Consider the following 23,791-nt stretch of genomic DNA (forward strand, 5'->3'; position numbering starts at 1 on the left):
GCGAGGCTAATGATGTAATTTGTTCGAGAACCTTTGATTGGAAGTATTGGATGTGCTGGATATTGGCTAGCTTATTGGAACACGATAGTTCTACTCATTATGTGCAGAGTGGTTGCAGTAATGCCTTGTGTAGTTGAGCAACCACCACTGGTCTAAGAGAAACCAATGTTCGCACTCAATATGAGAAAATGGGCAAGGATTATTGGCCATCGTCTTTTAAGGAAATATGGTTGGTTCTCAGGATTGAAAAGTGTTCATAAGTCTTGAGCAGTAGGGTTATGTTGGATCGAAAGATCGGTGTGGAAGTTTTGGAAACGGGATTGGATCACCTCAGACAAAACAAATGTTGAGGTTATATTGTGGATAGCAAGGTTATTGTTGTGGTATGAAACTTTGCCAATTATTTGTCTGAGGATTGTATTGTGATAGATATTGGATGGCTTGGTGGAATGCCAGTTCTATTCTAAATGTCCAGATTGGTTGCAGTAATGTCTTGTGTAGTTAGTTTTGTAATCAGCATGTCACCCCAGGGACAATGGTTAAGAGAAGCCAATGGTGGCACTAAATATGAGATGGGGCAAGGTGGCCTCGAGACCATTGTTGTTTAAAATGACATGCCGTATTCTCAGGATGGAAAATTTTAGTGGAAATAGAGTTTGGTGTGGAACTCAGTTTGTTCACAAAAGGAATATTGAGATCATTGTAGATGGTGAAGTTAGTGACGTATTTATCTGAGAACTTTTGATTAGAAGGATTGCATGTGCTGGATATTCTATATCCTTTCCATTATGCCAAGCCATCCAATATCCAGCGCATCAAATACTTCCGATAAAAGATTCTCAGACAAATTATGTCCCTAACCTCACTATCCAAAATGACCTCAACATTCCTTTTGCCTGAAGTGATCCAATCTTGCGTCCAAAGGTTGAGGAGGTTCTTGAGAACCTGCCACCTTGTCTTGAATGATGATGATCTTGTGACATCCTCATCCCTTCCATTGTATTAAGTGCCAGCACTGGCTTCTCTTAACCTGTGTCTTCCAGGTGCTGGTTGCTAAACTAACTCTACACAATACACTACTGCTTCCATTCTGGACATTCAGAATGGAACTGTGAGGTTAGGTGCACCATGCAATATCCAGCATATCCAGTGAAAAGTTTTCAGTTAATTTACAACCAATATCACTATTCATAATGACCTCAACATTCCTTTTGTCTGAGATGATTCGACCTCATGTCTAAAAGTTCTTCTCTCTCGAAGCTCCATTCTTACACTGCATTCCAAACTTTACTTTCTCTTTACCCTCTTGACCATCCTGAGAACCCACTATATTGCCTTAAATGTTGATTGCTTCAAAACCTCCTTGCTCCTTCCTTCATATTGAAGACATCCTCGGTGCCGATTACACAACTAACTCGACACAAGACATTACTATGATCACTCTGGTCATTTGAAGTAGAACTGTGGGGTTCTACCAACTGAAGGAACGTTAAAATACTGTCTGAGATTTACCTGGGCCAAAATAGCTAACTTATCAACAGTCTGACCTGTGGAATCATTAATTGTAGGAAAGTAGTCAAAATATTAAAACACAATTGCTTTTATTATATTTTGAATTTTATTTTAATGTATGTATCATTAATAAACAACAATAACTAAATAACTAGTCAGAAAAAATGCAGCCATAATAGATTTTAACACATAAACTGAACTGTAAAATGTAAACAATAAATACTTAGAATACAATAATCAATGACACTGATCAGTAACTTCAATAATACATTTTAATATACATAATTTTGTCAAATAACAAAAGGCATAAATGTTAATATTATTCAACAACAATTTATTGTGCGTTGAGCAAATCTTAATAAGAATAAAATCGTTATTATTAAAATATAATAAATTTATTTATATATCTACATATTTCGATAAATTTGCTTGAAAAGCAACTTCCTATGGAAAGAAAAATATATATTCATAAAAAAAACTTTTAAAAGTTTCTTTTTTTCAATTAATATGGGGATCTAGTTTATAGATTAATTATAATAATTAAAATATTTCAGATTCAGGAAATTGGTTTATTATTAATTTATATAGTTTTAAATTTAAATTCTAATGTAACAGTAGAAAAATAAATTCATATAAATATTCATGGCACCATCTCACACCCTAAATTGATAAAACTGATAGAAAAATATGTATACATCTTTCCAAATATTCATAGAAATTTAACTCTCATATACAAAATATATTTTAACACAAATGAAATTTTCATATTCTCATCTAAAAAAAAGATATACATACATATACAATATAATTAAACAAAATGAAACTACCAATTTAGTATGAGTTTACATCTAAATACTGAAGACTTATTGTTTGCTACTGGTACATATTTATGTGGGTTGTGATTATTTGCTTTGTACAACCATGAAGCAAAAAAATTTCTTGGTAATTAGATAATTTCAGATAAAACTGTAATCTCTATCTTTAATTATTTTATATTATTCGATTAAATTTATCTATACAATACTATTAACACTAAGTACAACACTATATTACGATTAAAATTTAGTTTTAAATTTGAATATTAATTTTTTTTAATGCTAATGATCAAGATGTTTAGAAACATCATCAACATTATCTGCTGGTAGGTTTTTTTACAAATCTTTAACATCAATTCTTTAATTTTTTAAATTTGTTTATTAAAGGGACTGTGGACTAGGAAGACATAAAATAAACCAGCTTAAAAATCTTCATAAATATGTATAAAATACATATTCTTTTTGTGGAAACTTAAATGTCTGATCTTAAAATTGTAATATTACAAGTAAAAATAAAATTAAAGTAATGCCTTAGTAATTAAATGGTCATCCACATTTATATGATTATATAAAATGTAAATATAATATAACTACCACATAAAACAAGATTATTAACCATGTTCGTATAATATGGCAACACAATTTTTACCGCCATATGTTACGCCAGTCAAAAATGGTCATTAGGCACATATAAAAATGGTATGCAATCCAAAATATATTTTTCTTAATAATTATTTAACAGTTAAATAAATAATAACTATACATTTCAAAACACATCAATATCACCTCAGGGGGTTGGACTAATTGCTAATTTTTTTTGGTAATTATATAAGTGTAATATATTTTTTGTATATTCATTTATTCATTATTATGTTCTAAAAGGTGTAATATGCTATTACTTCCAGTAGAACAATCTTCATCGGCGACTGAGGATTCATTGATTACTATAGTCAAATCTGAAAAATAAATTATTATAAATGATACAGGTTAAAAAAATTGACTTGAAGAGTGCAAGGTATATGAAAACAAAAGGATTTTCAACTAAGTTTAAGTTGCGTTTTAACTATGAATCAAGGATTTAAAATTATATTAAGAATTAAAATTGTGTTAAAAGCAAAATAATAATAAGCGCTGAACTCGGTCATCAGGCTGTACAAATAATACTTAAGGGTGTGAAACAAATGCAAAACGTTCTAAATATTGAAGAAAGTAAGAGAAAGCTAAACTTAAAAGAACCCACTCTAAAAGATAGTCATAACTTCTTCCAATGAAAGTATCTATGTAGCATGACCAAAGACTCAAGTGGAGAAGTCATGTCAGCATACTACTTAAGCCAAGGTATTACCCCCACCACTAATAAGCATTGGCCAAAGATTATGCAAAAAAACAAGCATATTGGTTATACCATAATGATAATACCCCTGCATAAAAAGACACAAAACAATATGCAAAGTCTATAAAAGACTAGAATGTTAACTTAACAAAAGTCAATGCATAATTGTCCAACAACAGTGATGGAAACCTCAATGAAGTCTGCTGGAGTGCATGCAATCCAATTCTTCACAGGAGGTGATAAAGAAGAAAATGAAAGATATTTATATACTTTTGGACAGTCATACGTAAGGCACTAAATGCTTATGTTTTTAGGTTGAAACTAATCTTGGAATGCCTAAATTTCCTATTAGCCTTAGGAAAACTAAACAAGGTCACCTTGAGGTTCTAGGGCATGGAGAAGGAAATGAACAGGCTGACTGAGCAGACAAAGATGGCTACTTTGGCTCTCACCCAAGGAAACCACAACTCTTGAGAGTCAAAGAAACAAAACCAGATCTAAGCAAAAGCAATGTTTCAGGAAGGAGCTCTAATATGAAGGATCATAAAGGGGCTGAATTACACCCTAGTAAAACCCATTGGACTGGTTTAAACTTTCAACCTGTCCAACTCTGTACACTGTTGTAGATGAAGAAGAAAATGAAAGATGCATGGACATAAATATTTTCAAACAATCAGACAGATATAAAGGCACTAAATGCAGCATTTAGCTCCACTAGTCTTCCAATACCTAAATAGCCTGCTTAATGGTCCTTAGAACATATACCGTGAGGTGGGTTCCTAGATATGAAGATGAAGGAAATGTACAAGCTGAACAACTAGCCAAAGGGCAGCCCTCTCACCCATGGGCACTACAACTAAATTATAACGTGCATTAAATTTGCACTGGACAAAAACACAAACTAAGAGATTGATAAATTTCACAAAAATGAAGACAAAGAAACTCCTCCTCAGTAGACAAGATTTGAGGAAAATTATATGCCTCGCCTCTGTACTGGGTACTGATCTCTTAACTACCATCTAAGAAAATGGGCAAAGCAAGGAAAGAAATATGCCAATTTTATCAAGTCAGAGATAGGACAAAAAGGGGGTAACACATCTGATAGAGCTGATGATGGGTATTGGTCTGTGAATCGGTGAACTCAGTTGAACTAGTTTCTCACTGAAGATGGTGCAATACCAAAACACATTTGATTAACTCACAAAAACACTTGTGTGGAGGCAGACCCAGTAAGAAACCCTGTGCTGGTTCAATATAATTTTATGGACCAAAACAGCTGAGGATAAGCAAGCCAAAATGATCGGAAATGACCCAACTACAGGTTCGTCACCTTGCCCTTGCTCTGTGAGTTGGGAATAAAATATAATTTATTTGTCTTGTTTTTCCTACAATAGATGTTGACTTGTATTGATAAGAAACCACTTTAATCTACTGTCATTAATCATGAATCTCAAAGGGATTGATAAAGAAGAAAATGAAAGGTGCACAGATCAAACATAATTTCGGACAGTCAGGTCATAAAGGCACTGAATGTAGCTTTTAGCTCCAAATAAGTCTGGAAATGCCTAAATTGTCTGATGACTCTAAGAAAACATAACAAGGTGACCTTGTTCCAGGACATGAAGGTATAGAAGGAAACGAACAGGCTGACCAACAAACAAAAGAACAGACACCCATGGAACAGGCTTCTATATTGGCCACTGCCTTTTTAATAACCATCTAAAGAAGATGAACAAAAAACATGCTGACTCTAGTGAAACTATAGACAATAATAGAAAGCCATAATGTGTCTGATAAACCAAAACAGTTGAGGATAAGCAGACCAAAATGACAAGAAACGATAAAAATGCATTTCATTACCTGGCAGACTTCATGGAAAAATCTTATTTATATTTTTTTGTCTATCTAGAATACTGTGGAAGAGAGTTTTAACATTTAAACATTCAGAAGAAGAAAACAAACAGGCTGACAAATTAGGAAAAGAAGAGGCACTCTTCTCAACCATGAGACTAGTTTAGATCTAGGTGTACTGGACAGTGCGTTAAAGTTGGGGCTGGAAAACTGGTTTAAGAATAAAAAATTCAACTGGACAAAAGCACCAGGTATAAAGCAAGCTAAGCGATTCATAAATTTATCAAAAAGGAAGGAAAAGGAACTTCTCTCTCTACGCAGGCAATATTTGAGGAAAAACATAGACCTCTGCATCGACCACTGCCTTCTTTAACTACCATCTAAATAAGCAGAACATGCCGACTCAAGACATTGGTATCCTTTGTGAATGTGAAGCAATTCTCATATGACGAGAAGTGTGCTAAGAAGCACCAAGGAAAATGTTTAGTTTTGTGTGTACAGTTCAACATAGACCAATGCTTCTTTGTCCTATAAATTTTGACAGAAGTTCAAATATGATACTATACATTTTTATTTAATTTCCAAATTTATTCCTCTCTTCCCTCCAGGACAATGTTAAAACTAGTTCCTGCTGGTTTCAAAGCAAGAACACAATAGATACCGTTTCTAGTTGTCTTAGTTGTTTATCCACGTTAATTATATCAATAAATATAAAATTAGGATCCGTTTTCGCATGTTCGACGTCCTCTAATCTAAAATCCATTACAAAGAACGTCGCCTTGACTTTTTTTGCGTCATATGTCACATATTCCATCCAAAAGTGCAGAAAATCTTACATTTTGTCTAAAAAAATATGTGAAAAACTACATCGGAAAAATTGAAATATTGATTGTTAATATAGATTAATTGGTAGGAGTAGTAAAGGAATCTCCTTAATAACACTTCAGTATTACATTGATGGGATTTGTGGGCCATTAAATTTTTGACGTGGTACGCTTCCGTTTTAAATGAGCGTGGGAAATAATTTTACACCTATGCTGACTTGAACTCCACAAGTCAATTTTATTTTTCTTGTGTTATTTTTTAACACTTACAATATATAATTCTGAAGATTTCGCACCATTTCGTTACACACCTTTCGCAACCTGCAACAAAAAGAACAGTTATTATTCAAAGCAGACAATACTACAATTTACAAAGGGAATGGAACCGAGGAAATATCATGGGGTAAAATGCCAATGAACATTCTTTCTGAAAAAAAAATCGCTTAAAGTCGTTTTGGAAATACTCCCAAGTTCCATTTTTTGTAAGTTGTAAAACTGGACTACAGCCGATGGTTTATCGTGCGAGAAGATTTCTTCCTCGTCTCGTTGTAGTATAGTTTGTAAGGAAAGGCAACAACGAACGGTGTTTGGGAAGTCAAGGTTGAGTGAGTCGGCCGGTCGGCAGGTAGCCAGGTAAGTGCGGAGGGGGCAAAACTGAGGAGACTACCTGTTCCTAAACTCGGCTCCCCTATACACCGGCAATCTGTCATTCCTTTACCTGGATAATAATCGTAACGCACCCCCCTGGACGGATTTCCATTTCAGCTCGGCATTCACATGTGAGGAATTTGGCAGGTGCGACCCGGCGAGGACTTCCTTTACGAGAGGACAGACCATAGCCAGGAATCGGGCGGAAAGTGAAAAGAGTGAATTTGATTTGGAAAAGGTTGAATTTAATATGCATAAGAAATGTGTGGTGATTAGTGACCGTTAATCGATATTTATGTAGAAATCGTGAGATGCGGTCTGGTGTGATGTAGGTTTCAGAAAAACATTTTCATTATCGTGCCAATGTTTCGATCTTTATTGAGATCATCTTCAGGGCCTGGGATTTACAAACATTGTTTACATATAACAATTACATTTTGGGTGTGGAAAAGTGAATTTATACAATGCAAAATACATTTTATATATTCAATCAAAGTATTTCTCCTCACTCAAAGTGTTTGTCTTCTGTGTAATTGTGTCATTCTTGCGTGCCGTGTCGAGAGTGCCAGTGAGATTTTGCTATTTTGTGTTTATGTACGTTGGATTTCGAAGGGGTGGGGAAGGATGTCGGTATAGAAAAGACAAGAAAAAAGAAATTAGACTATGTGAAAAATATTTGATGTGTGGAATGTAATGTGATGATATAGGTATGTTATCTGTATTGAATATAGATACAGAATGAATTCAATCCACGACCCTAGCTTCGCCTGTTAGATGGGATTTTTGCAATACAATGCAATTCCTTTCAGAATTCGTGCAAAATAAGGTTAAAAAATAGTGAATTAATTTGCGAATTAGTAATTCGATTTGCAAAAGGTTGAATTTAATATGCATAAGAGTAAATTTGATTTTTTAAAAGTTTGAGTTTAGTATGGACAAGAGTGAATTTGATTTTCAAAAAGATGAATTTAATTTTCAAAAGGGTGAATTTAATATGCATAAGAAGAGTAAATTTGATTTGGAAAAGGTTGAATTTAATACGCATAAAAGTGAATTTTATTTGCAAAAATGTGAATTTAGTTTTCAACATACTTTTTTAATTTGTTAAATATAGTTAATTAATTTACAAATCAATGTTTTGATTTGCAAAGGTTGAGTTTAATATGGATAAGAGTGAATTTGATTTGCAAAAAGGTTGAATTTAATATAAATTAGAGTGAATTTGATTTGCAACAGGTTGAATTTAGTATAGATAAGAGTGAATTTGATTTGCAAAACGATGAATTTAGATTTTAAAAGGGTGCATTTAATTTATAAAATAGTGAATTAATTTGGGAATTAGTAATTTGATTTGCAAAAGGTTGAACTTAATATGCACAAGAATGATTTTAATTTGCAACAGGGTGAATTTAATATACATAAGAGTGAATTTGATTTGCAAAAATGTGAATTTAGTTTTCAAAAGGTTGAATTTGATTCATAAAATAGTGAATTAATTTGCGAATTAGTGAATCGATTGGCAACAGGTTTTCAAAAGACTTTATTTAATTTGTTAAATAGTTAATTAATTTACGAATTAATGTTTTGATTTGCAAAAGGTTGAATTTAATATAAATTAGAGTGAATTTGATTTTCAAAAGGTTGAATTTAGTATGGATAAGAGTGAATTTGATTTGCAAAAAGGTGAATTTAGTTTTCAAAAGGGTGAATTTAATTTGTAAAATAGTGAATTAATTTGCGAATTAGTGATTCGATTTGCAAAAGGTTGAATTTATTAATATGCATAAGCTTAAATTTTATTTGCAAAAATATGAATTTAGTTTTCAAGACTTTATTTGATATGTTAAATAGTTAATTAATTTAATAATTAATGTTTTGATTTGTAAAAGGTTGAATTTATATAAATTTGAGTGAATTTGATTTGCAAAAGGTTGAATTTACTATACATAAGAGTGAACTTTATTTGCAAAAATGGGAATTTAGTTTTCAAAAGGCTTTATTTAATTTGTTAAATAGTTAATTAATTTGCGAATTATTGATTTGATTTGCAAAAGTTTGAATATAATATGCGTAAGAATGATTTTGATTTGCAACAGGGTGAATTTAATATTCATAAGAATGAATTTGATTTGCAAAAAGGTAAATTAATTATATTGTTTCTTCATTGTTTTTTTTTCTTTTATTCTTTTTCTCTTAACAACAACCTCCGGCAGATGGATTATGATCCATGCCTGTACTATGCTTTGTAAATAATCATACTGCTATATTCGTAGAAATAAAAAAAAAACATTAAAAAAAAAGTGAATTTGATTTATAAAATAGTGAATTAATTTGGGAAATAGTGATTTGATTTACAAAAGATTGAATTTAATATGCATAAGAATGATTTTGATTTGCAACAGGGTAAACTTAATAATGGGTGAATTTGATTTGCAAGAGTTATTTTAATTTAAAAAAGGGTGAATTTGGTTTGCAAATGGGTGAATTTGGTTAGCGAAAGAGTGAATTTTTTGCAAAAGAGTGAATTAAATTTGACAAATCTTTATACAATATTACAGAATGGATCGTCGAGTATACTGTGTTTTAAATTTGGTAAAACGCAAACGTTGAAATATTAATGAAGCACTCCTCAACGTTACATTCAGATTTCTCTTCATCCGCCAGGTAAAAGTCGACAGCGAAGAATACGCTATCCGAGAAGATTCTCCGAAAGGGAAAAACGTTGTGCAACCGGGCAGACACAGCGTATTTTAATGTTCATTCCTAGTGTAATCAGTAATCACCTTTCACTCATGGAGTTGAACGTTGAAACGAAGAGAGTTATTTAGCCCAATTCGAACTTCCTATAAATCCGCCTGGATCTCTTCTTGCGAGAACAACAATGTATAATATTACGTTTTATTATATTTACCAATATCGAAAGGATTTTTTAAAGTCTTAAGACCGAAACTGGCCTAAAATCCATTATTAGGTATCGTCCATTTTCACTTTTTGTAATTGATGCTTCTAATCGCAAGATTTGTTGTTTACAACGTTCCGGATGTCAAGCATTAAATGCTCATCGTCAGGTTGAAAGAGTTGCAAACATGAATAATCAATAAATCAATTAAATAATAAGCGAATCGTAAGGAAATCACGAAGGACACAAACTAGAAATTTATCGTTTTGGTCTGACGACCATGTGACGAACATTTGGCATGATCCCGATGGGCCATGACTCAAATCATCTCATGCCTGATGCAAATCTATTTCGAGAAGTTTGAAAGAATGAAAATTGATTTACTACTTTAAACTCATGTGAAGTATTTAAGATAATAATTTAACCTCCCTACAAAAAAGGCGTTCGTCATATCCTAGTAAATATACGTCCTAAGTTTTTCTAAGATTTAATAAATATTATAGTAGGTTTTTTTAATTATATTTATTGTACCTTTTTAACTTTCTTTCTTGTAAATGTTTATGAGAGGATTTGCTATTTCCTAGGAAAACCGGGGGTTTAGGTCAGAGAATTGATTGGGGATGACAATTTTTAATCTATAAAACGATACATCGGTTTTCCGATATATCGAAAACTATACATCGGCATATGTCGATATATTTACTTTTAGGTACATTTCGACTATTTTATAATATCCATATGAGCTAGCCCAACTGGAAGAAAAGAACGTTATTAGTAACGGTAAAAATATACTCATGGTCATGAATAATTATATAATTCTTATAAGTAGTAATAAAAAAGATACAAAATAAAATATATTTAGGTTATACAAGTTAAGGTTTTTAAGCCTTTCGAGCATGTTTTACAAGTGGGCACTTGTTTTCCTTTTTCCGGTGCATTAAAATATTTCCAAACAACACTTTTTTGACCTTTTTCCCGGGGAAGGTACCATCATATAAACGTATTTGAAAATTGTGCGCAGAAACGTAGATACAGACGCCTATGCCGACACAGAAGGCAGAATGGTGAGTTAGGTTTACCCATGGACCATGGTTTAGGCACAATTAAAATTATACAATTTTATGTCTCATACCAGACGGCAGTCTCTAATCCAATTTGACGCACTGACAGGGATTATTTTGTTAATTATATATCCAATAATAAATCAGAAAAATGTATAGTCAAGTTTTTGTAAGTTAATTTTTTTCGTAAATAAAAAATGAATATATCGATAAATTTCAACGAATATATCGATATATTTCAAGTATTTACAGTCAAATATATCGATAAAAATATACTCGATATATGTAAAAATATACTCGATATAATCGTTGCCATACCTAGAATTGATAGGGTCTCGCCATTCAATAGTTGTGGATACACTGACACATTGTCTTTCTTAAAACTTTCTTGTCTTTTTCTCCAGGTTCTTACACGACAATCATATGTGTGGGCGAATTATCGTAACATAATTCATGATACAATTCCTCTAATCTTCAACAATCCCAACACGATGGTGCCAACTCAATCTTCTTCTTTCGCGTTCAGTGTCGTCAAATCTCCTGTTGTTTGTTTAAAGAGTTAAGGCGTGATTTACACCGTGCGATGCATAGTTTCGACAGTGAAACCGTGGTCGTAAGTTATGCGGGGGAGAAAATTAGCCAGGCTATGCTGTAATAACAAATGAATCGTGAACAAGCCGTGTTTCAAAACTAATCGACATCGAAGACAACGGCCTTTCCGGCTGAAATCAAATCTTCGCGTATTTTCTTTTGAGGACATTCGTCTTTTCCATTTCTAATTCTGCGTATTTCCTATCGTACAAAATCAAGAACCGAACTGCCAAATGTTTCATGGTTCATCAGCCCGCGAGCAAATCTCATAATTTTTTGTTTTTGTTGCTTGTTTTTAAAAATAACCCTGAAAGTTATAATTTACGTATGCGTTTTTTGTTGCCACCACAGGCACTAAATGTGCTACTGGTCTTATTTTTCCGTCAAATAAACCCTTTTTAACTTCAAATTAACCTTTTTAATATAAAATGACCTCTTTTTACTTCAAATTTACTTTTTTAGGGAACAAAAAAAAAAAAACCCAGCGTATAAAGTAAAATTCCTATATATTCGAGAATGAAAAAAAAAAAAAAAATAAATAAAATGAGTCCTTATAAAATGTCACATGAAAAGTTACATAAAATTAAATATAAATGTAAATGATTGGTCTATTAATTCGACATTTTTTAAAATATAAAAGAATTATTTTATAAACCAATTATTTTATATTAGAAAAAAATCTCGAATCATTTGTTTTTATAAGTAATATTAGATAGCTTTTTTTTTATAAATTATAAAAGACGATCGACCGCTTTGGGTCATTTTCCGCCTTAAAAAACTTTTAGGCTGGGTGGTGAGTGGGCCACAGCTCAGGAACCCCCAATAGCGGAAATCAGGGCCTCGGCATCACACGCCCCGGACACCCCTTCTCAACCACCACCAGATGGGCACCCAAACCGCACCCCAAGACACCCCCCCAACATTGAGTGGATTACAGATTATTGCATACTGAACTTGAATGATTTTCTATTAAATTATTATATCATTTTATCTACATATTTCCGAAATTAGTTTAGTTTTTTTAAGGAAAGTTACTAGTTTGTCTATTTGGTCGAAGTCATCATCAAGCGAGTCTTTGATGTTGGTTGGAATTTCCAACCGATGTCTTTCTTCTACATATTTTTTGCAATTTGTCAAAATGTGTTTAACTGTTATTCTTTCTGTGCAAACATCACAAAGCGGAGTCTCTTTTTTTGCCATGAGATAAAAATGAGTAAGCCTACAATGACCAATTCTGAGCCTAGAAAGGACAACTTCTTCATGCCTGGAACCTCTATGAGATGAGGCCCAAGGTTTTAAACTGTTTTTTATCTCTCTATGTTTGACATTAGAAGTTGTTTCCCACTCTGTTTGCCATAACTGCCAAGACTTTCTTTTATGCCAAGCTGTCACATCGGATTTTGGTGTTTTTGTAATTTTAACTCCATTAAGGACGGCCTGCTTTGCCAAATGGTCCACCTTCTCATTGCCAAATATTCCGCAGTGTCCAGGAATCCACATGACAACTACTCTGTTTCCTTGATTTTGCAGAGATTCAATGGTAAATAGGATGTCTTTTATCAATGGATATATGTGGAAAAGTTGTTTTTAAGAGCCAATAGCGCCAACAAAGAGTCAGTACAGATGACATTCGTTTCCCTGGATGGGGCTAATGTAGTTAAGCACTTTGCTATTGCTATAATCTCAGCAGTATAGCTGCTACATATAGGTGGTAGGGTAAACATATATTGTGCATTATTATTATAAGTGGAAAAGGCAGCACCTGTCCCTACATCATTTTTTGAGCCATCTGTAAAACATAGTGCGGGATTCGAAAAGATATCTATTATTTTATAAAATTCTTGACTGTACATGTAGGGGGGAGTACTCTTCTTAGAAAATTTAGTAAGGTCTAAGCATAACGCTTTGGAAGCAGGCAGGGAGGTTTAGGTCTAATTCCAATTTTATAGAGAGGGGGAATCGTAGCATTTAGATAGCTTTATAACTAATAATTAATCTTCATGTGGTAAACCCATTTTGCATTTTTCTAAATTCTCAAATTTGAAGATGAATCTTATTTTTATACTTAATTTTATTTGCCACATTTTAACTTAAAATTACCCCATTTTATTTTAGGATTAACGCTTTTTAAATTTCAATTTAACTCTTTTCAACTTAAAAAAATCTTTTTTGATTAAAAAGTAACTTTTTTACTTCAAATTAACCTTTTAACATCAAATAAACCTTTTTTAATTTAAAATTAACTTTTTTTACTTCAAATTAACCTTTTATCTTCAAATAAACCTTTTTTAATTTAAAATTAACTTTTTTTAACTTCAAAATAACCTTTTAATTTCAAATAAACCTTTTTTAAATTTGAAATTAACTTTTTTTACCTAAAAAAATCTTTTTTATTTCAAATTAACTCATTCTTTAAAGAAGTAAAAAAATTAAAACACTGAAAATTAATTACAATTAAAATATAAAAACAATTGATTCTTCGACTGTTAATTCGAGATTAAAAAAAATATAAATGTTGGGCCCTATACCATATGAACATTAATTACAATTAACACTAAAAATTATTCTATTAATTAAGGTTTTTAGTTGGGATAAAAGAGTCAGTGTCACGAGCGGGATTCGAACCCACGACCTTCGGCTTGATACTCTACCACTTGAGCTATCGTGACTTCGATTCACTCGTACACCAACTTCCCATCTCTTTTTATCTAAGGTTGTGGTTGAGATGAAAACGTTAGCGTCACGAGCGGGATTCGAACCCACGACCTTCGGCTTGATACGCCGCTACTCTACCAGTTGAACTATCGTAACTACCACGAAAAATTGTGAATTGAATGGACTAAAAATTATATAAAATTAAAATTAACATAAAGAATTCTTTTTTTATATAGCGTTGAAAAGATTCCTTAGCAAAAACTTGAATATACATGGTGTTTTATTTTATTTTTATTTTTTTAATTGGGTCGTGTTTAGGAAAAAAGCTTAGACATGTAAAGTTTTAATTTTTGACTAGTTTCTCATCAGTAAAAAATTTTTGATCTAACTATCGAGTATGGGATACGAATACTTTTTTATTGATAACTAGTAAATTAATTGTTCATTGTTAAATATTATGGTTAATAAAAAGGATTAAAAAAAATTGCGGAAGAGAAGTTAAATTCACCAAGTATATTACAATTTTTGTTCAAAAAATAAACCGTTCTAAAAAACCGTTATATAAAAGAAAAATTCTTTATTTTAATATTTATTTTTAATTTTGTTATTATTGTTGATACGGTATGTTATACAGGAGCCCAATATTTAACATTCCACAAACTTTTAATTTTTTAATCTATTTTCATTTTTTTAAAAAGTTTTAAGTGTTGTTTTAAAGAAAGGTATAAAAAAAGGTATAAAGTAGTAATTTGGGGTAAAGCACTCAACCTTGCAAGACGAATTCCAAGCTCGGTTTAGGGCTGGATATTCAAAAATGAGATATTAAAAATGTAATCAGCATTTTTAAGTCTAAACTAAGCAGAAAACGATATCAGATACCTTTTTTGAAACTAAATTCGTCGTCAGATTTGAACTGTATTGATCGGCTCTATATTTAAAAGAGTTAATATTAAATCTCTCAAGTAAAACGCTGAGGATTGTTTGTATAAACTTTCTGTATGAGGTATGCATGGATGGAGAAATTTTCATAATAATAGGGGGTAAACCGGCAATAGCCCAGGCAGCTAGCCGGCCGAAAAAAAAATAAATAAATAAAAAAATAGGGGGTAAAGCAGGGAGGTATATTGAACCCTTCATTGTTTTTGAGCTCGGACCTTTTGGCCTCGGATCTATAGCTGATCAAATTACATCGACAAGGTTTTTCCGTAAACTATTACGAAACATGTGCGTTATTTTTATATTAGAAAACTATCAGGAGTAAGGTAAAAAAAATTATATAGAAGTCTGTATTGAGTCAAAGTGAAGTCTCTCGTATAATATTCGTTCTGTTGATCGAGATATACTTTTTTTTTTACTTTTATTATTTGGTCTCTAAGTGAGATGTTATCGTAAACAAACGCCATCATCAGTGGATGAGGAAAACTTTCGTCTGGCACATTTTATTGATTAAACGCCATCAACTTCGACTATCTGGAAATGTTTTTGTCGGTTGTCTTTCTCCAGAAGTTACATTTGGAAACGTCAAGAAAAAAAATCTCTAGAAGGGGATTTCTGAGGGACTCCTGCTGCTAATCCTGTTCTAGATTTTAGGGTCTATAATTTCCTAGGAGAGGTTGTAAAAAATTGTTAGAGTTATTTGAGCTATGATATTAGAATAATTGAGAAGTCGCCTAATCCCTCGTGTAAAAGAAACCCCTCATAACTCAGTTGCCGGTAAAAAATTCAACCTGAATGCGGGGAGTGCCAGGAGAATTTGCCCATCCTTCACAAGACCAGCCTTCTGCATCGAGTATATTTTGAAACAATGGAACGCCGTTGTGTGTCTGTGTTTTGCATGCCATGAGACGAAGAAGCCTTCACGTGCCTTCAACCGGGGAAAATTATTAATTAGTTCGTTCAGAACGGGCTACTCTGGACCGGAACTATTCAACCTCCCATCGGTTCAGATCCTGTCCTATATTTTTATATTTTATATTCATGTGGTGGAATGCATCAATAGACTCGCACTCGTCGCCGTGAGTGAAATTTCAAATCCATATTTCTATCGATGAATCATTCAGGTTTGAAAAGCATTCCGTGTCGGAAGTTGTGCCGGTCGCGGTGATCAAATGTTCAAAGCAACAACATATTTAGCATAAGAGCAACATTTCGTCAAAATAGTCACATTTCAGGTTTGTAGCTTTTGTCCGTCAAATTAACCCTTTTTAATTTCAAATGAATCTTTTTTAACTTCATATTAATCCTTTTAAACTTGAAATTAATCTTTTAACCTACAATTTAACACCCCTTATTTACAAATTAACCTTTATTACTTTCAAATGGACGTGTTTTAATTTAAATAAACCCTTTATACTTTCAAATTAACCATTTTTGCTTTGAATTAAATTTGATGAATTTCAAATTCACCTTATTAAACTTCAAATTAAACTTTTTACCTACAATTGAACACTTTTTATTTTTAAATTAACCCTTTAAAATTTCAAATGAACCATTTTCAATTTAAATCAATCCGTTTTACTTTCAAATTAACCCTTTATAATTTTCAAATGAACACATTTTAATTTAAATTAACTCTTTATACTTTCAAATTAACCATTTTTGCTTTGAATTAAATTTGATGAATTTCAAATTCACCTTATTAAACTTTTTACCTACAATTTAACACTTTTTAATTTTAAATTAACCCTTTAAAATTTCAAATGAACCAATTTGAATTTAAAACAATCCGTTTTACTTTCAAATTAACCCTTTATAATTTTCAAATGAACAAGTTTTAATTTAAATTAACTCTTTATACTTTCAAATTAACCATTTTTGCTTTGAATTAAATTTGATGAATTTCAAATTCACCTTATTAAACTTTTTACCTACAATTTAACACTTTTTAATTTTAAATTAANCTCAATAAAAGATCGAAACGTTGGCACGATAAAGAAAATGTTTTTCTGAAACCTACATCACACCAGACCGCTTCTCACGATCTCTGAATAATAATCGATTAACGGTCACTAATCACCACACATTTGTTTTTACATTTAATTTTATATAACTTTTAATTTTAATTGTAATTAATTTTCATTTGGTTTTTTAGGTAAGAGCTAATTTTGTAATTCTGTAAAATTCTCAAATCAAAACAAAGAATCCTTTATTCAATAGTTAAATTTATATAATTTTTTCTAAATTCTTATATAAATTTCTTATGGTCTTTTAAGAGTCAATTATTTTCTATTTAAAAAAAATCATAAATATACGGGAATTTTAATTTGCATGCTTATATTTCATAGCGTATCTTACGTTTTTTAAAGCATATGCTTTAAAGGAAGGGTTAGTTTGATAAAACTAAAAAGTGCCAATTCGAAGTTAAAAAGGTGTTCATTTGAAGTTATGTAAAAAGGGTTAATTTGACGGGAAAAAGCTATTATGATTTTGTTTGCAAATTTTCCAATTTTCAAATGCCATTTTAAGAATATTATTTGAAAAGAAGCAGGATGTATTTTCTCAACGCTTTGGGTTTTATTTGGAAAATTTCCCCATCACGATATCACCTTTTGTATACGGGGAAAAAGAATTTAAAAAAATAATACGTTCATATCAACCATCATCGAAAAATAATCAGAATAATAATAATCTCAGGCTTTTTTCCACAATTTAAAATATTGTGTAATCACTATTTTAGTTTTAGTTTTTTATTATTTAAAGCTAACATATAAATCATATGCCATTAACTTTTTTTCATCTCAAGTAAAAACCTTAATTAATTGTTATGTATTAATTGGTCAAGCGGACCAAGAAAGTAGTGAACTAACATATAAATTTGTCAACTCGAAATGTCAGGCAGTGTAGAAAAACGACTTAATCTTCATCACGTAGCGTTTTTTTTATTGACAAAAATTTGATTCTTCTGTAGGAGGCCCTGTCGATTTTACATTTTTGGAAAAGGCTTTGCTACTCACGTACGTACATACATTGTGGCTGAAGCAAAATTTTCCGGGTCTCGCTGAGGATCCGCCATCATTCATTCTAATAAATACATTCACATTAACTAGAAACGTCCTTACTGTAGTATAATTAACGTCATATGCGACCATATGCATTTATCCACTTGAAGTATCCAATCAAATCTGTTCTGCCATCACTGTTGTGTCTTTTAATGTCTAAGATTCATGGAAAAGCCACATCTTGTTGAAATGTTACTACTTTCAGTTTACGAATTTGGTAATTTTAACTTTTGTTTAAATAAAAAAGTCCATAAAAATAAAAGTTCGTCTAGATTACAGGGCAACACGACGCAATTGCTGTGGCGACAGATCACGCAACAGGACGATAGTCCAGCGCGACTGGAAACCCATTTGCGGAAAGTGAAATTTTACATAATGTCTATTTTTTTTCTTTTGCCTGAGGACTTTATTTTCATGTGTCTTGTTTCATAGCGAAAAAAAACCATGACAAAAAAAGCTTTTGTCTAAAAACGCTTCTCATACATACAACTAGGAAGAGTTGACCCCTTGGTTGACGAACCTGTAGTTTACATAGTCATTATGCAGTTTAAGCATGTAGAGATGATTTCACTCTTCTACCGAGGATGCCTCTAAGCAGAAACCTTAGCAAAAAATTTAGAACATAATAGGTCGATCAGTCTATCTCTCCTCGAACCATCCAATCAGACTTATAATAATGGTACGAAATCGTTTCCACTTTGTAAGGTAAATCGCACGTAGGTTTGAGTGAGGTAATGACGTAAGCGAATCATCCGGAATTGGGCATCCGCCAGTCACGGCCCGTGCCACGGAAGACGGCCGAATCCACCTTCTGACCGCATTTTCGGCCTTTTTCAAGCTGTTTTTCTGTTCCTACCCAGAGGGCCGAAAAGGAAATGGGCAAGGCCGTTCGACGATATACGACTTATATAAAGATATAAGATCAAAAACAAAAATATTTTTCAGCAGTAGAACAGGCGTCGTTCTCAAGAACTGGATCAAGAGTTAATTGAAGATTTCCATTTAATATCCCAAGGAGACCTTTCACTCAAACTGTTTTCTATTTCCTTTCAAAATGGAAAATAAAGGAGCTTACCTTAGAGTCGACGTGTTAATGAAATTTTACAAAACAAATTGAAATGTTTTCAATAATAGTCGAAGTTTTTGCTTTAGGTGGAAATTTCTAGTTTTACTGTTGCTTGACCGAGTCCTTATCAGCCAGACACGTGTTATTAAACTACTGTGATAAATTGGAAACCATTTTAAACACCAAATTAACCCTTTTTAACATCAAACTACTATTTTCCATTTTTTCCATTTAGAATGCATTTATTAGCGCGAGTGAATCGGTGGTGGAATGTAGAGTACCTCACAAACCCCCACACAACTATGTTGGTTATTGTTAAGTTTTTAATGCTCTAAGTACATATAAAATTAAAAAGGGTTAATTTGAAATTAACAAAAAAGCTTAATATGACGTTCAAGGGAAAAAGCTTATATATAAAGAAAAACAGATTGTTTTATTTTCAGTCATATCATTTGAAAAAAACAACCGTCGTTGTTTCAATTGTCTGTAAACAGTGAAAAGCGACGACATGCTGAAAAATGTTGCCAAATAAATTTATAAAAGAGGTTTTTTTTAAAATATTTTGAACATGAATTTGATAAATTGGGTCGATTCTAAGCGTGGAGTTGCCGCGATTTTTTTTCTTTTTGGTTTTAGAATTTTCGTTAATGGCTTTTTTTCACATAGAATCCTCGATTAAATGTCAAAAGCAGTTAAAAATGCACGTTTATTGATGCAAGTGGGACATCCTGTTCGGCAGACAATATTACAATGGAAGGGCAAGTGAGTGAAAGGTGGCCTCTAAGAAGAAATTATTTACTTTTACTTCCTCTCTTCACCAAAATAAGAAAGGCGTCCAAAATTAACCTCATTACACTTCGCGAAAATCCAGGAAAATCCCTTTCCGTTTTTGGGAGGATTTGGAAATCGGAACATACCCGACGACATCAGGGCCGGGGCTCCAGGGCATTAGAAAACCTGAATTTAGTAGATTAGCGCCCAAAGACACACCAACCCGGGCTGAGGTCAACGTTCCACCCAAGATGGGAAAACGATGGACGAAGAATGACGGCCGAGAGATTCGGGATGTCAGCGTTTTTACAAAATAACTGAACCGCGCAAAACAGGATTGTCGAAGGTCAGCGATGGATTGTTTATTTGTTGACTTTCTTTAGAGGACTCCCTCTTCCAAAATAGAATCGCCAAGGTGGTCATCCACAACGCAAATCAACACACAGGAATTTGATTCTGACCATTCAATCCTTAACATGCGTTGAAAATCAAACATTTTATGTAAACGAAAATACAATTAAAGTGTTGTCTTTCAAGCCCTTCACACTTCATACTTAAAAACTCTTAATAGGTAAAGTAGCATATACTGAACGTGTTGTTATTATAGAACACCCAATGTAATATACACTGACAGGCCAAAAATTACAAAAGACGGTCAGACGAAATTGGTTTTTATTAGATTTTTAATTAACATTTCAATATCGCGTATTTCCTCCGCTTGCCTTTATTACATCTCGAAGACGCCACGGCATACTTTCTACCAGTCTGGACATGTCTCTTTGCTGGACGTTAGCCTATTCTTTACGAAGAGTCCTTTCAAGATCGTGGAGTGTATCAGGAAGTGATGGACGTACTCTTATTCGTATTTTGAGGTTATCCTATAAATGTTCGAGGGGTTCAAGCCTGGAGAACCGGCTGGCCAGGCTAAGACCCTGATGTTATGCTGGTGAAGGTGGTTTATACTATGCGAGCGATATGCGGACGGGCATTATCGTGCATTAGAATAGGATTGTCGCTGATTTTATCGACGATGGGCAACGCGTGATGTTCCAAAATTTCATCCACATGCCGACTGACCATCAAAGACCCTCCACAAACAACAACCAACTCTGTGCGACTCTCCATTGAGAGCCCTGCCTTCATCATCAATGAGCTGCATTGAAAAGGTTGGCACTGGGAAAAATTACAGGCTTCGTACCTTTCATGTCGCCTTCTCCACACTCTTTCACGCCCATCTGGAGATCGTAGAGCAAATCTACACTCATCTGTAAAAAGTACAGCAGACCAATCGTCTAAAGACCAATGGCTGTGCTCTGGAGCAAATGGGAGCCGTGCAACTCTGTGTGTTCTGGTAAATTCTGCTCCTCTTACGGGGCGAAAAGCCATCAGTCTATACGGTTTTAATCTTCTTGGAGCAGTGCGTTCAGAAATTTGAACACCTCGAACTTCCTGGAGCTGATGAATCGCTTGAAAAACAGTAAGGAGCCAGTTTCGCAAAATTCTCAACGTCAACGTCTCTTTGTGATCATGATGGATAAAGTTATGGAAAGCTGCCACGTTATAAATGAATATACTCCTGCGTTCGCTGATGATCTGTCGCTATTGGCTAATAACTTATCCATCTGAAGATTTTAGTAACGAGTTGGAGAAGGTAATATAGTTAATATGACAAGGAAAAGGCGAAAATAATGAGGATGGGTAAAATGCAGCACAAGGCTATGAGATTTTTAAGTTGGTACTTAAAAGTGAAGACGAATCGGAAGAGGTGAGGGAGTTGGTTAGTACTGCTAGTAGGGTGTTGAGTTGAATAATCACAAACTTAATCTTTCTCACTCACTCACTCTCTTACTATCTATCTCTTACTCACTCACACAAACAACCTTTCAGTCACTCTTTCTCACTAACTTACTACCTCACTCTCACTCAGTTACTCACTCGTTCGCTCGCTCTTTCCTTCATTCGCTCATTCGTTCGCTCTTCCATTCACTCGCTCACTCATTCACTTACTCGCTTACTCTTTCTTTCTCTCTATCTCTCTCTCTCAATCTATCTATATCTCACTCACTCACTCTCTTACTATCTATCTCTTACTCACTCACACTAACAACTTTTCAGTCACTCTTTCTCACTTACTTACTACCTCAATCTCACTCATTCACTCACCCGCTTACTCTGTCTGTCTGTCTGTCTCTCTCTCTGTCTCTCTCCCTCTCACTCTCTCTCTCTCTCTCTCCCTCTCTCACTCACTCACTCTCTTACTATCTATCTCTTACTCACTCACACTAACAACCTTTCAGTCACTCTTTCTCACTTACTTACTACCTCAATCTCACTCATTCACTCACCCGCTTACTCTGTCTGTCTGTCTGTCTCTCTCTCTCTCTCTCTCTCTCTCTCTCTCTCTCTCTCTCTCTCTCTCTCTCTCTCTCTNTATCTCTCTCTCTCTATCTATCTATCTATCTATCTCTATCTATCTATCTCTATCTATCTATCTCTATCTATCTATCTTACTCACTCACACTAACAACCTTTCAGTCACTCTTTCTCACTAACTTACTAACTCAATCTCGCTCATTATCATAAAATTCTGTCTTCTTGAATGTTTCTCCAGTTCGGATTACTGGAATGTTCGGAGCTCCGAAGTTCGGATTAGGGAGAGGACTGTATTTTTTAACAATGTTCTATTGAATATCGACTTGTATTTTCAGATTCTTTGCTTGAAGTGTACTTGAAGAGAAGAGTCCTCAAAGATTTTCCTATTTTTTAAAATCTGCTGGGCGTATAATTATGATACACTCTAATGTTTTCTACTTATTCCTCTTACAAATATTCATATATCGAAAATTCACCTATATTGAATTTAGAATGGTGGATCTGGAAATATATTTTTTCATCAAGTCACCTCTAACTTCTCTGACTATATTCCGCTTACTTTATAAACGACAATGGCCAGGTATGGTCTTGCCATATGTCGTTATTTCGATTTTTTTAAATTATTGCCAAATACTATTTGCTTTCCTTGATGTTTATATTCGGTTCTAATATTCGGAATGTTTTCTTAAGTCTAATTACTTTTTCAGCTCTTATCACCAACTTGAGTTTTAACTGTGGTCAAAATTTGTACGACTGGACCATCGCTATAGCTTAAATACGCAATTTTTCTTATTGTTGCTGAAAAATAAACCAGCTTGATATGTCCCTACTTGCTAAATATGGGGGTTATTTTTCTAATAATCAGATTAAAATCAGACTTTTTCAATTTTATATGTAAGCAATAAAACAGGAAATAAATGTTGGTAGTGGTGTTTTAATATTTCACAATCAAATGATTCAATCAGTAACTAAGTATCGCACGATTTCAACTCTTAAAAAAAGGAATTAAAAAAAAGGAGAAAGTATAAAAGTCGTTGCAGCGGTTTAGGTCTACAGTCCAACTGGCATCCAGGGCCAGTTTCTCTAGGAGAACGTTCAGCGAATGCTACTCCCGTCGGGATCGCTTACCCTTGAAAAGCGGTTATTCCAAGAGTTCAAGAGTGGAAAACGGCAGTTTTTAATAAGGAGGAAGGGATTAACTACTGCCCGGGCCTCGACCGCAATGCACGGATCTTAGAAATCAATGAGGCAGCTTGGAAGGCAAAGCCTGTATTAAAAGACTGGAGAAAATCGACGTCCGAATCCGTTTTGAATTTTACATTCCCTCCGTTGAAGTTACGTATTAATAGTTCTGTGAAGGGCTTGATAGTTTGTCACGATGTTACACGTCATGG

At 33.3% G+C, this 23,791-nt stretch overlaps 1 protein-coding gene across 2 annotated transcripts in view; it reads right to left on the reverse strand.

Moving 5' to 3' along the window:
- Positions 1–2,052: 2,052 nt before the first annotated feature.
- The window catches only part of LOC106661175, an 80,257-nt gene continuing 58,518 nt past the window's right edge, over positions 2,053–23,791 (reverse strand). Inside the window, exons 3-4 of one of the 2 annotated variants that reach the window (XR_002910926.1) lie at positions 6,606–6,656; positions 2,053–3,283 (exon numbers count right to left, since the gene is read on the reverse strand). The gene's annotated coding sequence lies outside the window, so the exon portion shown is untranslated. The remainder of the gene's footprint in view (positions 3,284–6,605; positions 6,657–23,791) is intronic. The other variant, XM_024230248.1, reaches the window with a different exon arrangement.

This window comes from Cimex lectularius, unplaced genomic scaffold (genome assembly GCF_000648675.2).
Source record: "Cimex lectularius strain Harlan isolate CLEC.00 unplaced genomic scaffold, Clec_2.1 scaffold60, whole genome shotgun sequence".
Taxonomy (NCBI): domain Eukaryota; kingdom Metazoa; phylum Arthropoda; class Insecta; order Hemiptera; family Cimicidae; genus Cimex; species Cimex lectularius.